At 34.8% G+C, this 14,364-nt stretch overlaps 1 pseudogene; it reads right to left on the reverse strand.

Moving 5' to 3' along the window:
• The window catches only part of LOC118577832, a 32,876-nt pseudogene extending 20,658 nt beyond the window's left edge, over positions 1 to 12,218 (reverse strand).
• Positions 12,219 to 14,364: the final 2,146 nt, after the last annotated feature.

Consider the following 14,364-nt stretch of genomic DNA (forward strand, 5'->3'; position numbering starts at 1 on the left):
GCTTACCCAAAATAGATGTGACTAGGAAGGAATTTGGTAAGGTTTAAATATCCCTTAAAATCTGGAGACTTGGCTAGAAAAGACAATGAAATTACTGCAAGCCTACACACACACACACACACACACACACACACATAAATATGCACACATGTTTTTATTATTTAGTTGAACTATTAAGCAAGATGGATAGTGATAAGTCTCATAAGTGAAGAATGAGTGGAAAGGAGGCAAAATAAATTTCAAATATCAATCATTTCCTTTTAATCACTTCAATAGCCTAGAAATAGCCCATTGTGTAGCAAGCAGCTCATTCCATATTTCAGACCCTTTGATATAATATATTTTTGTAGGTACAGTAGATAGGATGATTTTAATATTTGACTAAAATATCTTTTAAAAATCCTAATTGCTTCTACTTTTTTTGAACTCCAAAGAAACCCTGTTACTGTTAGAACCATAAGATGGCTTCCACATATCTAATGGATTATCATTTTTGAGCTAAGTACCACTAATATATCCGTTACTTCTCAAAGATCTTGTTTTGATTCTTTCAACCTATCGACGACTCAGCTCTCAATCCTTCATGTTGTGTGTTCCACAAAAGGTCAGTAAAACAAATGCTGATAAAACTAGAGAAACATTCACTTGATAGAATTAAACTAAATACCTTGCTTCTAACAAATAAATAAAAATTATACTATACTTTTGGATGACAGACATACAAGTTGCCTTTTCTGAGTCTTTAGTTAAGTAAAATGCCTTGATATGGGCTTTTAAATTGAGAAACATAGCTTAGAAACTGTAACAATAAGATACTTTTTTATTTTCTTGTTGTTATTTTTTATTTTATATAAGAGATTTTCTAGTAGTTTTACATATCAGCCATGGATTCCCCTGTCCTCCCTCCTCCCAGCCCTCAGCCTCCCCACCCCAATCCACCCCTCATTCCCACCTCCTCCAGGGCAAGGTCTCCCCTGGAGAGTCTGCCCAGCCTGGTACATTTTAAGACCAAAAAAATTGGGAAATATCACCAATGTGATTTAATTATTCCAATTATAACACACCAACACCAAATCTAATAATATTGTGTAATGCCACAGGAAAGAGAAATAAAACTATCTACTGATTGGCATACATCCTGAAACAGAAATGAAATGAAACTGAAACTAATAGATTTAGCTATTATTATATCAAATCAAAATATTAATTCTGCATCAATCCCTATAAGTTAGTGTAGACAATGCAGACATTAAAAACATACATACAAGAAACATTCACAATTGCTACATGTAGTAAAGCAGGCCCGCAATCCCAGGGAATCTGAAAGAAGATTTATATAAAATGAAGGATAGAATGTGCTATTCACGGGTAGAGTGCGAACTAGGGGTTCAAAGTCAGATTCAGTGAATAAAAAAAATGAACACATTACTTTTTTAGAAAAAAAATCATACAATACAGTTTATACTAATATTTTACATTGACAATGTTAATGAATGAAAAGTTCTTATGTGTTTAATATCACTGCACTGCTAAAAAAAACTTTAACAAAAAGGAAAGACATCTATGAACTTAGGAAAGAGTGAAACTCAGATCAATATAAGAGATGAAGACTAGCATCCCAGGTCCTGTGAATACTGTGGGAAAAGGGCAAGAGAGAGTAGTAGAGTGAAATACACTAGAAAGAGAAAGATGGGATTGGACCAGAGTATCTGTTGTTTTAAGTGATGAGTAATTACCTTAATCTCACTGCCACTGGATAAAGATAGTCACTGGTGGTTTTGATCCAGACAAGAGTACATTAAGCCCTATGTAGGAGCCCAAATCTACCTGGAATAAATGGAATGGATGAGTAAATTGGTTGGTGAATTAAAAATAACTGCCAGTAAATGAGACACAATAAAGAGTGGCTCTTAAAATATGTCCTCTCTGGGAAAACTATCAAAATAACAATCTGGTAAGCCTGAATGTAGAGCCAAAAAGAAAACATTTAAAAAGACATAGATAATATGGTTGCCTTTGGCAATGGTACAATATAGCAATTGAATAAAACTGGTAAATTTGAGGAAAGACTAAAATGATCAAATATGTCTGACAGCTTGTTTGGGGCCAAAGCTTAGGAAAACAGAAGCTAATGTGGCTTAGGCTGAAAGGAAACAGCTGAAGTTATGAGCCATAGTGTTATAACAGTGGTAGGAAAATAGTAACAAGGAATGCATAAGCTAAACTCCAAAAACAGGAAGAGACAGTGGAGAGAGCAGAGACATAAAGTAAGCTAAACCAGGAAAACGCATTTTTTTCTTTTGGATCCCTACAAGCAAACACATAACAGGAGAAGGGCTGAGCCTGCTAGAAAGCACACATCTGGGGAACTTCATACAGAGCATGCCAGACAAACCAGTGAATCAACTACCATATGGCTAGAGAAACCCTGCTGGTCAGAAGGGAGATTCATGAAATGGTCTCTAGCCTTGGTTGTGTGTATTTCACATGAGAGTTTATAGCAGATTTTCAATATTACCAGATGGCAACGTCAGGCTGTAGAATCCAGAATATTCAATAAAGAAAGTGCATTTAACAATGTTAAAGAATCAAAGAAAGTGGGAAGTGGAAGCCTATTCTGATGTCCCCATATGAAAAGTCTACAAATTATGTCATTTGTTCTGTCACCCAACTTAGTATTTCTGCCACAATGTAGTTTATGATATTCACAAAGCTTCTGTGAACCTCATTTCACTTTGAGCCAAGAGCAAAACAACAAAAATTCTAATTTAATGGAATGGAAATTACTGATAATTTGTTCAAACAGAAGAAATACATAACTTCCATATAATTTTAATTGAGTAAAAATTTCAATATTTAGACAGTTACTGAAATCAATATTTAAAAAGAAAAAAACAAATGCTAAAATGCGTTCAAGGGTTTTTTTTTTTTGTAAAATCAGTATATGTCTTAATAAATAGGTGTCAGAACTTATCAACCACAGAATAGATATTTGCTATTAAAATTAACATAAAATTGAAGTGACATGTTTCCTAACTGTTTTTATAATTACATAAAGTGTCACATATTGTAGAATACAGGAAAGAAAATATTGTTTTTTCCTTTTGTCACTACCAAGAGACAATATAATGAAGTAACTGTTGGAGTGTGTAGATGGATGATCTGATGAATTCTCAGTTCAGTTTTGCCATATACGGGTAGCCACAGAAAGAATCTATTCATTGTCTCCTTTCATGCAACTGTTGTAATGTTATTTCCTTGTTGACTCTAAAATATATCATTTTGGGTTATTTGGTCCCTTTACTCCACAGTGTTTATACATAGCTAGAAGATTCTTTTTCTGTTGGTCTTATTTAAGTAGAGCCCCTCAACAAGCATCTAAGAAATGGCCTAAGAAGTAATGATAAACAAAACTTTAAGTAAATACATTTAAAATTAGAAGGTGAACTGTGATTAAGTAGCATTAAATAATTACTATACCAGGAGAATTCCAAGTGTAACTTAATAAGAGCCAATCCCTGAGTAAATTGAAGTTATTTCAAGAATTAATTGTGATGCAATAAAAATGAAATCAGAAATTCATTCTGACTGGCATATTGAGGGGGAAACCCTAATTATACCCTGAAAGAATTTTATTTTAAAATGTGAAAAGTTAACATTCTCTGAATATGAGAAAAATGTATACTTATTCAAATGAGCAAATATGTATTAAAATGGATCCTTGGAACTCATGATGAAATGTTTTACTTAGTAATACTGATTCCTTTTACTCCTTTTTTATTTTTAGCAATTCTTTAGTAGTTTTTCAAAAGGAAATTTGGGGAAAATCTATCATTTATTGGTACACAGAACAAGAAGAATGTGCAGATGCTATCTCATTTCCTGAAATCATTTAATTAAAATGAAACTTGAAATGCAACTGGCAATGAGACAGTGGAAATATCAGATCGCTTGGAGTCAGCGTGCTGCTGACCTGAATTCCAGTCCTAGTTGCTTCATTATTAACTTTCCTGAGTTTCAACTGCAGCATCTTTAATGAGGTTGGAACAAGTGAATGTTTTTCAAACTTCACTTAGCAACATGAACTTCTTCCTTCAAGTGAAAATTCATGTGGAAAAATAATATATTTTACTTCCCCATAAACAAACAGAGTTGAAATGTCTGTACTACAATCAAGCACCATAGGAGGCAAATTGAAAGTCACTGAACCAGCTGGTGCCACTCAATGCTAACATTTAGGAATCCCCAAAGTAGTCATGTTTTATTAATCATAATAGCAACATTTAGACATCTGGACTAAATACTTTATATATTTTGCTTCATTTACTTATCTAACAGCATTAAGTGAAATTAAGTGAAAATGAAGCCCAATTCATTAATCTACCCAACAGATATAATACTAGAAAATTCTAGACTCAGAATTCAAACCCAGGACAATTTTCCCAGAAATTTCATATTGACCCTTTCATAAACATTTACTGTGTACAGGCACAGCTTACCTAATGCAATCATAATCATGTGGCTTAGGTTTTTGCAATGGTTGTTTTGTGGGAGAAAGCTAAAGTTTAGATTATCTGATGACTTGTTCACAGTTACACTTCCAGCAGACAGATCTCCCATTTCTTTGAAGTAAGCTATCCCTCAACAATTTTGAACTTTTAAGGCTTACATTCTATCATTGTTATTGTAAGCACTCTCTATTTCTTGCAGTTTAATATGAAGTGTGAAGTTTTTGTATGTTTAATTAATTCGATGTGTGTTTGTATTTTTAATAACAAAGCCTGGTGCTGCCCAAAGGCTTTAAATATAAAATAAGCACAGTGACTTTGTTTTAGGAACATATAGTTTCCTTCCCTTATACTAGAGTCTACAGCCAGTCCAAGTGTTTACACATGACCATGATTATCACTTTTTGAATACAGAAATTATTCCACTAAAAATAGAATATGATTACCAAATAAACAGAAACGTATCATTTTAATTTATCAGATATTTAACATTTACTCCGAATTTTTAAAAGCATTAAGAAAATAATGATATCTTCTACATTCTAAACATTGAATATTAGCATTCAAAACCTATAAACAATCACCCAAATAAAGGATATTTGAACTTTCAATGGTAAACAAACATGTCAGACAATCCAAGATCTTGGTTTTGAGAATTCATATAGTAAAGAACATTTTGTCTTCAATTTTTCCTATTTTAAAATCCTCTTCAGTTTTTTAGAAGTAGAACATACAGAGAAAGTAATTCCAAAGAGATATTGAGCCTCACATATTAAAAATAAAGTGCTGGACTTCATCCAGAAGCAAACTAGTAATTGTGTTAAAATGTGAATGCTGAAATCTCCCCCTGAGCTGCCTCTTGAAGTTGACCAGGTCATTCTAGTGACTGCCAAAACCCCGAACTTGGCACTTGATCTTGAGTCAGTGCATAGGGGTAGCCAGCTGGAGAACTGAGAAGTTCCAATAATTTGAAAATAATCAACATAAATTTTCTCCCTAAAAAGAATGCTTTTGCTGGGGAAACTGAACCACTATTCTAGAGGGCTATTGACACATTTTAGGGACTTTAGCGACAGCACATCAAGGAATTGGCCTGAATTTAAACTCACATGTCCAAAATTTACTCCCACTTAAAAAGAATGGAAATAAGAATAGCCTCACATCCTAAGAAATGAGAAATCTACTTAAGAAAGTCCATCTTAATGTCTGATATGAGGTTCCTTGAGTCAGAATTTCCTCTAGTAGACTCTTTCACAAGTGACTTTTCAAGTAACTTTCAGTGGAAATCAGAAGTAACAGCAAGTGCTGCTCTGCAAGGGAGACAAAGTGAGAAACTGGCTAGTTTTGCCTAAGAAAGCAGGCATCCGCTCTGCTACAGACAGATCACTTGACCGAAAGTAGTGTCATGTTACCTTACTAAATCTCACCAACCAACAGGAGCTTAGAGAATTGTAGATGGAGGCAAGATTCTGACCACTCAACTTCTTCTGCTCCTTTCATGTTACCTTTCCAAATCTCACCAACCAACAGGACCTTAGAGGATTGCAGACAGAGGCAAGAATCTGACCATTCAACTTCTTCTGCTTCCTTATCTCTCAAAATCAAGTTGGAAAGACCAGAGGGCAATGTTTCAGGGCATTTTGATGGGCTTTATGTCAGAGAGAATTTTGTTTTTAACTTTGTTTGCTCTGCTGTTATTTCCAACCTTAAGACCTATGTTCACACAAATAGATAAAAATCTCTTAAGACTGCTAATGTACTCTTACAATAGACACAGTAGCTGGAGTGCTTCCTAGCACACAGAAGGGCAATCATTTTATTTATACTATTCACATCAGTATTCTGTCACAAACTATGTTATAAAGGAATGCTCTTTAACATTCATATAGTTCCTTAACATAAAGTACAAGTTTCTCCTATGAAGAAAATAAAGAAGAGTGTCAACATGGCATTTATTTCAAAATATCTCTATATTTAACAGTTTTTGAAAGCTAGAAAAATAATCATAGTCAACAAATACTGCTTCCTAGTACTGTAATATTTTTCCATGAATCATGACAACTTATTCTTCTATCAGTTTTCTTACTCACAGAAAAGAATTATTGGTCTCAATTTATAATAAAGAACATGTATAGTTGATCAATAATTAGTAATGATGGGTAAGCAGTATGGATGAAGTCCACTAATCATGGCCAACTTAACAATGGAGAAGAAAAATGCAGAGTGGCCATGCCCCAATCAGAGCCTCGGAGAGTAGTCAGAAGGTGCAAGCCACAACATACAGATCTATGGTTAATTTTAATGTTATCTTTATTGTAAATATTTTTCTCTATTCATCATATCCAGAAATAAGAAACAGCCTAGATATTTATCAACTGATGAATGAATAATGAATATGTGGTGCAATTGTACAATGGAATATTACTTAGATATTAAGAAAAAAGGAAATTATAAAATTTGCAAATAAATGAATGGAGCTAGAAAAAAATCATCCTGAGTGAGGTAATTCACACACAACCAGACAAACTTTATGTTTTCTCTTTATACATGCATGTAAGCTTTTAAGTTTTCTATATATGTGCTACAATCCAAATAACTACAGAGGTTAGGTACATAGTAAGGGACTAGCAGGGAGGAAAAGACTTTACAAGGAAGGGTAAATATTGAGAATTATGGGAGAAAAGAATAAAGGAGGAAATATATGTGAGGACAACTAACAGTAAAGACCATTTGAAAAACCATGTGGAAAACTACTACTGTAAAAGCTTGCTAAAATATATACATCTATGAAGGAATCTAAATAAAGACACCAAATCATAAGGGAGACAATGCCACATCAGATATCTTAAAACACCAAGTAAAAGCTCCAGTGCCAGGAATGAGTTACATTTCATTGAGCCATTTGCCAAAAATGTTTCATGAAAACCTTCAAACATCATAGGATGTTTCCAAGGCTATTGTTTGTTCTCCATAGTCTGATAGTATGTCCCTGTTAGTGAAGTAACACTTAACTTATGTCAAATATATAGAGCTGTTGCCTAAGTAGAGACTTTACTCCTACTATCTAGCATTCATAGTCCTGGAAGATACTGTGAAAATTACTAGAGGAGAAAGGTATTCCTAGGTATTTCCTACAACAGTGACTTGCCTGCAACATATACTGGTGCAATGCTAGCACAAATGTTAGGGGACCAACTAGCCATTTTCTGGTTGGATTTGAGATTCACTCCATAAGACAGGTCATAGACCTAGGGGAAAACCTAATAACATGACTCTCCTAAAAGAACAGAGCAATAAAATGACTCCTAGTGGCATATCACTAAACTTGTAGATAAATGTCTTGTTCAACCCTCATCAAAAAAGTTTTTTTCACCAGCAGTGGTGGCACATGCTTTTAATTCCAGCACTTGGGAGACAGAGGCAAGCAATCTCTGTGAGTTCGAGGCAGCCAGACTGGTCTACAGAGTGAGTTCCAGGACAGCCAGGGCTGTTACACAGAGAAAGTCTGTCTAGAGTAGCCACAAAAGAAAAAGAAGTTTTTTCTTGCAGTGGATGGAAACCAAGACAAAGACACACACTGAATAATGTGAATATGGTGAAAGACTCAGTCCTACAAGAGATTTCTCTCCAGCAAACCTCTCTCCTCAAGGTGCTGGGATCTATGTGGAAGAGAAGGCAGAATGATTGTTACTACCAGACATGATAGATGACACCAAGGAAAGAGGGTCTTCAAGATGTAACATGACTGTTGGTGACCAGCTCGACTATCAAAGAGTCCTTGAAGAGAGGAGTGAGGATTGAGAAATAACTGCTAGGAAATAGAGAGAGGTAAATGCAAAAGAAAAATACAGAGACACAGTAGAGCTTTAGGAGGGCTCTGGGTCAATAACACAGTCACCTCGAGTTTATTCCTAATGAGATTTTTACACACCAGCAAGGGGAGAGGCAACCCTTCCAAGGTTAAGGTACAAAGTACAAACAAATGTAGACCCTTCCTGAATTTTTAAAATACCTGGTAGCCACACCTTTGGTCAAAATATTCTATTATGCATTTTGGCAGGGCAAAGCAAACTCAGACTCTCTGACCCTGAGTCAAGATTGATTAAGTTCACAATATGGAGCCTCTGTGGGCCCACACACATGAATAATACACATATGAACTCACACGGACTGTGACAGTTCACACAAAACCTACCCAGGCTAATGCCAGACAGAGTTCTAGCACTGAGAAGAGGAAATGGACACAGGACCTCACCCCTACCCAAGAAGTTATTAGAAATTCAGCTGGGTGGTGGTGGCACATGCCTTTAATCCTAGCACTCACTCGGGAGGCAGAAGCAGGTGGATCTCTGTAAGTTCAAGGCCAGCCTAGTCTACAGAGTGAGATCCAAGAAAGGAGCAAAACTACACAGAGAAACCCTGTCTCAAAAAAACAAAAAAGAAGAAGAAGAAGAAGAAGAAGAAGAAGAAGAAGAAGAAGAAGAAGAAGAAGAAGAAGAAGAAGAAGAACTTGATAACTGCTGATAAGGTGAAAAATCAGTCTTCAATGGAGTATCACTTGCTATATCAATCACATTCCAGGTCAGGCCCCAGGAGTAATTTGACATTACAAAACTGCCCATCAAGATGGAAATCATTCCCAGTACTTGAAAACCTAGCCAACTACCTAGTGCTTGGACCTTGGAGAGTAACCTATATGCTTTAATAAATCTTCACAATCCCTAACTGCATGATAAATACTTGTCATTATACTCACTGATAAGTGAAGTCCTCACCCCTCATCAAGAAAACTTCTCTTTACAATAGACTGAGGCCATACAAAGAAAACACAGCATAATCAGAATGTAGAGTTATGGAGCCCAATCTTAGTGGATACATCTTCACAACAAACTCTTCACATATGCCTCAGGGAACACAGAGGAACAGGGGTGGGAAGATTCTGAGAGTTGAGAATTTGAATATTCTATGACTATAAGCTATACCCATACAGACTCACCAACATGACTGCCTAACATAAGATGAACAGCGACAGACAAGCTGAAGCGTGTAGGAGAAAGCCCAACCTCAACATTATACAAAGAGCTGCAGAAAACTGACAAATGCTGAGACAGGACATGGTCTTCTCCAGGGAAGAGCATACCAATTGGATAGCCAATAACAAATGCTCAGCCCTGAAAACATACATACAAATTATATACAGAAAGAGCATGTTGCATTCATGTATTTAGGATATATATGTATGTACATATACTAGATGTATAAAACAACAGCTCAGGAAAAAAAGAAGTCATGAATTTTAAAGAGAGCATAGAGAGGTACATGGGATGGTTTAGAGGGAAAAAAGAGAAGGGAGGGGTGATGTAATTGTATTATAATGCCAAAGAAATGAACTCCGTGGTGTTTTGTGGATTTTTTATTTCATTTTCGTTTAGCTATTTTTTTTTTTTGTCTTATTGTTCTTCTGCCTCTTTGTTTTGATTTTGTTTAATGTTTTTTTGGGGGGCGGGGAATGAAGGGGAAAACAAAGTTGGGTAGGTGTGGTGGTGGGGAGGATCTGGGCATAGTTGAAGGAGAAAAAAACATGATCAAAATATATGAAAAACAAACTTCCATTAAAATGTGTAAGATACAATTCATTTTAAATATCTGAAGTATTTTGAAGTAATGACAGATTGAAATATTATTCAGCCTAATATCCAAACAATGTGACTTCAGACATGGAATCTGTTGTCTTTGGACTTTGAGTTATGTGAAATCATATTCATTAAGCAAGCATCTCCTGAATACTGTCTGCCTATATTATTCATATTTCTCACCTCGCAGCCAGCATGACATGTGAACTGAGCTCATGGTTTTCCATTCAGACCATGACTATTCAGATAATCTAGGCAGAAACTGCTTCTTCCAGCCTCTTTCTAGCTCATTACCCCGTGATATTTCATACTGGCCTGTATCAGTGTCTCAAATTACTTAACTCACTTCTTTATATGTTCATTTCTGCCCCCTACCCATCATCTGTGTGTAACCAGAAGGTAATCTTTTTGAAAGCAGAAAGTGTGTCCTCAATGCCACATCTGCAGGGCATTAAGAAGTGTCTGGTTGATGTAGATTATTGTCTTAAAATGAAGAAAGAATAAATATTTATTTTTGTATTACATGGTAAATAGTAATTTTGAATGTATCATTAAAATCGATTTTTAGAAAAATTCTATAAGATGACTACATTTAGAAAATATGCCCAGAGGCTTTTCAGTTCAATGTACTGTTTACTAAACCCAAATAAGGTCATGGACTCAATGCCAAGTATTGTACAGAGAGAGAGAGAGAGAGAGAGAGAGAGAGAGAGAGAGAGAGAGAGAACATCCTACTATCATTTTCAAATATCATAGTTGATACAACATAAAATCAGTTTCACAGACTATGATTATCATTAAAAGACATCCTTATTCTCAGGATGTCTTCAGTACCATACACTTGCCATATTAAGTTACATCTGCCTTGTTCTATGTCCCAGATGTAGGAACAAACACCAAAATCCCATAAACTTTCAATGATATTTTGATTCATTAAACAGCATGAAGCACTGAGAACTACCAGAAAATCCTTGCACTTAGCATCTCCAATTAGCCCAACTGTGCACAAATACCAGCACAAGCTTCCATGCATCATTAAGCTAAAAATAGTTTTCCTTTGCAAAACAGCAATATCCAGTCTATTAGGGGAGGAAAAACCTAGTCACATTTTTAAAGCATTGTTTCAATCTCATTAGTCATATTGCTAATTTTAAAATTTGTGGTGAGATAAATGATTCATATTTTATATTTTATGATCTGCTTCCTGTTTCTTATCATTCAAATTTTGCCAGATTTTTGTTTTAACCAATCTATTATACTTTAAAACTGTCTGTTTTCTAGCTTGACAGTTAAGTAAGACTGTACAGGAGAACTAGTCTTAGGACAATGAATGGGCAAACAAGATTAAGAGGAAACTCTACAAAGAAAAATTCAGAGAGCTTACAGATAGGTGAACCCAGGAGCCTAGATTTGTGATTGGTCATGGAGATTTGTTCAACTGGAGTTGCTGCCTGTTGACTGTTACATGAATGAGATATGAGATGCACACTATGTACATTATATGAACTCGGGTAACGGATATGAATTGGTATGGTGGTTTGAATGAGTTTATCCCCCATGGGCACAGGTTTTTTAATGCCTGGTCCCCAATTAGTGGAGCTGTTTGAATATGTTTACAATATGTTGCCTTGCTGGAGGAAGTATTGTAGCAGAGGCCAACTCTGAGGTTTCAAAGCCTCTGTATTCCCAGTGCACACTCTGCTCTCTGCTTATGGTTTACCACCTGCTGCCAGGATTCCTCAAAATGATGGATTAAGCTACTCTGTAACCATAAGCCCAAATAAGTCCTCCCTTCTATAAGTTGCCTTGATCATGATATTTTATCACAGCAACAGAAAAATAACTAATAAACTTGACTAACATTTTCTATTATGATATTCATGGAAGAAATTAAAATGATATTCAACCGTGTTTCTTTGGAGAGATGGCTAAGTGGTTACGAGCATATATCATTATTCCAAGGTGCAAGATCAGTTCCATCACCTGTTTGATGAGCCACACCCTTAGCCACCTGCAGCTCAAACTCCAGGAGGACCTGATACCTCTGGCTTCCACACATACCTGCACTCACACTCATACTGCCTCCTTCACACATACACATAATTGCAAATAAGTCTTTAAAATAAAATAAACCCTGCCACATATACTCATTTTTTTTATTTTAGACAGAGCTTAAAATTATTAGCTTCAGATCTTATTTAAGACTGGAATAATATCAAAAATTTTAATATCAATAATACCATATATTGTTATCCAAAATCAAGTGTGTGTGCATGCAATTATGTATTCACGTGCTCCACTTTTAAACTGTGTATTTCTGGCTAGCTTTAATCTGAGATATTTGGAGGTTTAATTTTATTATACTTTCTGCAAGTTTAAATGGCCTGCTCTTTGCTTTTTCTTATGGTTTTACCAAGACCATTTTATATAGATTTGTGGCCAGCTATATTATTAGATCATTTTATTCATAGTATTTTTCCTATATATTCTGGATTTTTCAAACACATAATCATGTAATGTGTAAATAATGGTAACATTTCTTCTTCTTTTCCAAAAGCTCTAATCATTACTGTATTTATATTGCTAATTTCAGTGTCTATGATATTTCCAGGAAAATATGAAATGATAGGGAACTCAGCATACCTGCTTTATATATGACTACACTGAGTATTCACAAATGTTTCATTATCAACAATGATGTTTGCAAATGAAAAGAGATACGTGTACAATTTGACTTAAAGTAGTGTCAGTTTGTTTATACTTTACAAAGGATTTTGTTCTCTGACCTACATTCAATTGTGCTAGGAGATCTCATATTGTTAGACATTATTGTGAATCTGAAATAAAATCCACTTGGTCATGGAATATTACTCTTTGAATGAAGTGCTAGGTTTATTTTCTGCACTTTATTTACTATGCTGCATTAATATTCACATGTAAGAGGGCTTATCACTGTCTTTCTTGTGGTGTCTTTGTCAGATTTTGGTTTCAATGCCATATGTTCTTAAAATAATTAGAATGAGTCTACTTCCTCTGCCTGGCACAATTTAAATTGCAAAGGAATTACCTGCTCTGGAGGCTGTAAAATATTCATCCATGAAATTCCAATAGCTACAGTTAGGCCCAAATGTAATAACAAGAAATTATTTCCAAGATCATTATTTTATTTAGGATATCCTAATCTTTTGAGTAAATGTTGATTATTTTTAATTTCTTTGAACTAAACAAGTATATTCCTGAATTTTTAAGGTAGTTGTACTTTGTATAACAGTAATCCTGAAAGTAAAAGTTTAATACTTAAGGAGATTATATAAAGATATTCAAAAACTTTATTTCATGAACATTTAAAACAAACATTAAAGAGTTTAACTGTCTTATATTTCCAGGATGCATTTTATCTCTGTGAAGGGAACCAGTGTATACAATCCACTCTGTACTTGACAATGTAACATCTCCTCTTCTTTTATTAGAGAGCTTTTCACAGACCTGATATTCTCTGGTAGGCACTGTGGGGGAGCAGAGACTATAAAGAAATTTGAAGAACAATGTTATTTTTTAAGAACATTTTTAGGATATTCTTGGCAACAATCTTTCTGAAGTGCCCATCACAATGCAATGAAAGGACATAACTTTCAAGTTCAAAAAGACACTTCGCTTTGTTTGATTCAAGCACTTTTTGCTGATACTTATGCTTGAATAGCACAGAAAAAAAAACACAGCTTAGATACTATGTAAAAAAGACAGAATCAGTAGAAATTAAAACAAAAACAAAAACAAGAAGCATGGAATTTTAGCCAAAATAACTATGGGCCTTGAGCAACTATTTCTTATATTTCTTAAAGAATACTTCTTAGAGTAGTATTTATTTAATCATATAGCATTTTAAGTTACACTTTCATTAAGTCAAAAATCACTGTTGTTTAAAATATCATATTCCCTCTAACTTACAATTAAAATTTTTCATCCTTTTATTTGTTGGTTCTTTGTCTGATTTTGTAGACTTATCTGATGAATTTTACTCATCTTTACCCCATCTTCATCCTCCACTGGAACGCTTCTCAACAAGACCCTCCTGCTTTCAGTTCTTCATTTTGTCGGAGTGAGTCTTTTAACCAAGTGAGTGAGATGTTGTTGACTGGAGTGAAGGCCACTTTCACCTTTTGTCTAAGCAAATCTTTGTGAAAATCCTTCAGAAATCTTCAAAACCAAAACCTATAATGTGT

Source organism: Onychomys torridus, chromosome 2, assembly GCF_903995425.1.
Source record: "Onychomys torridus chromosome 2, mOncTor1.1, whole genome shotgun sequence".
In the NCBI taxonomy this organism is placed as follows: domain Eukaryota; kingdom Metazoa; phylum Chordata; class Mammalia; order Rodentia; family Cricetidae; genus Onychomys; species Onychomys torridus.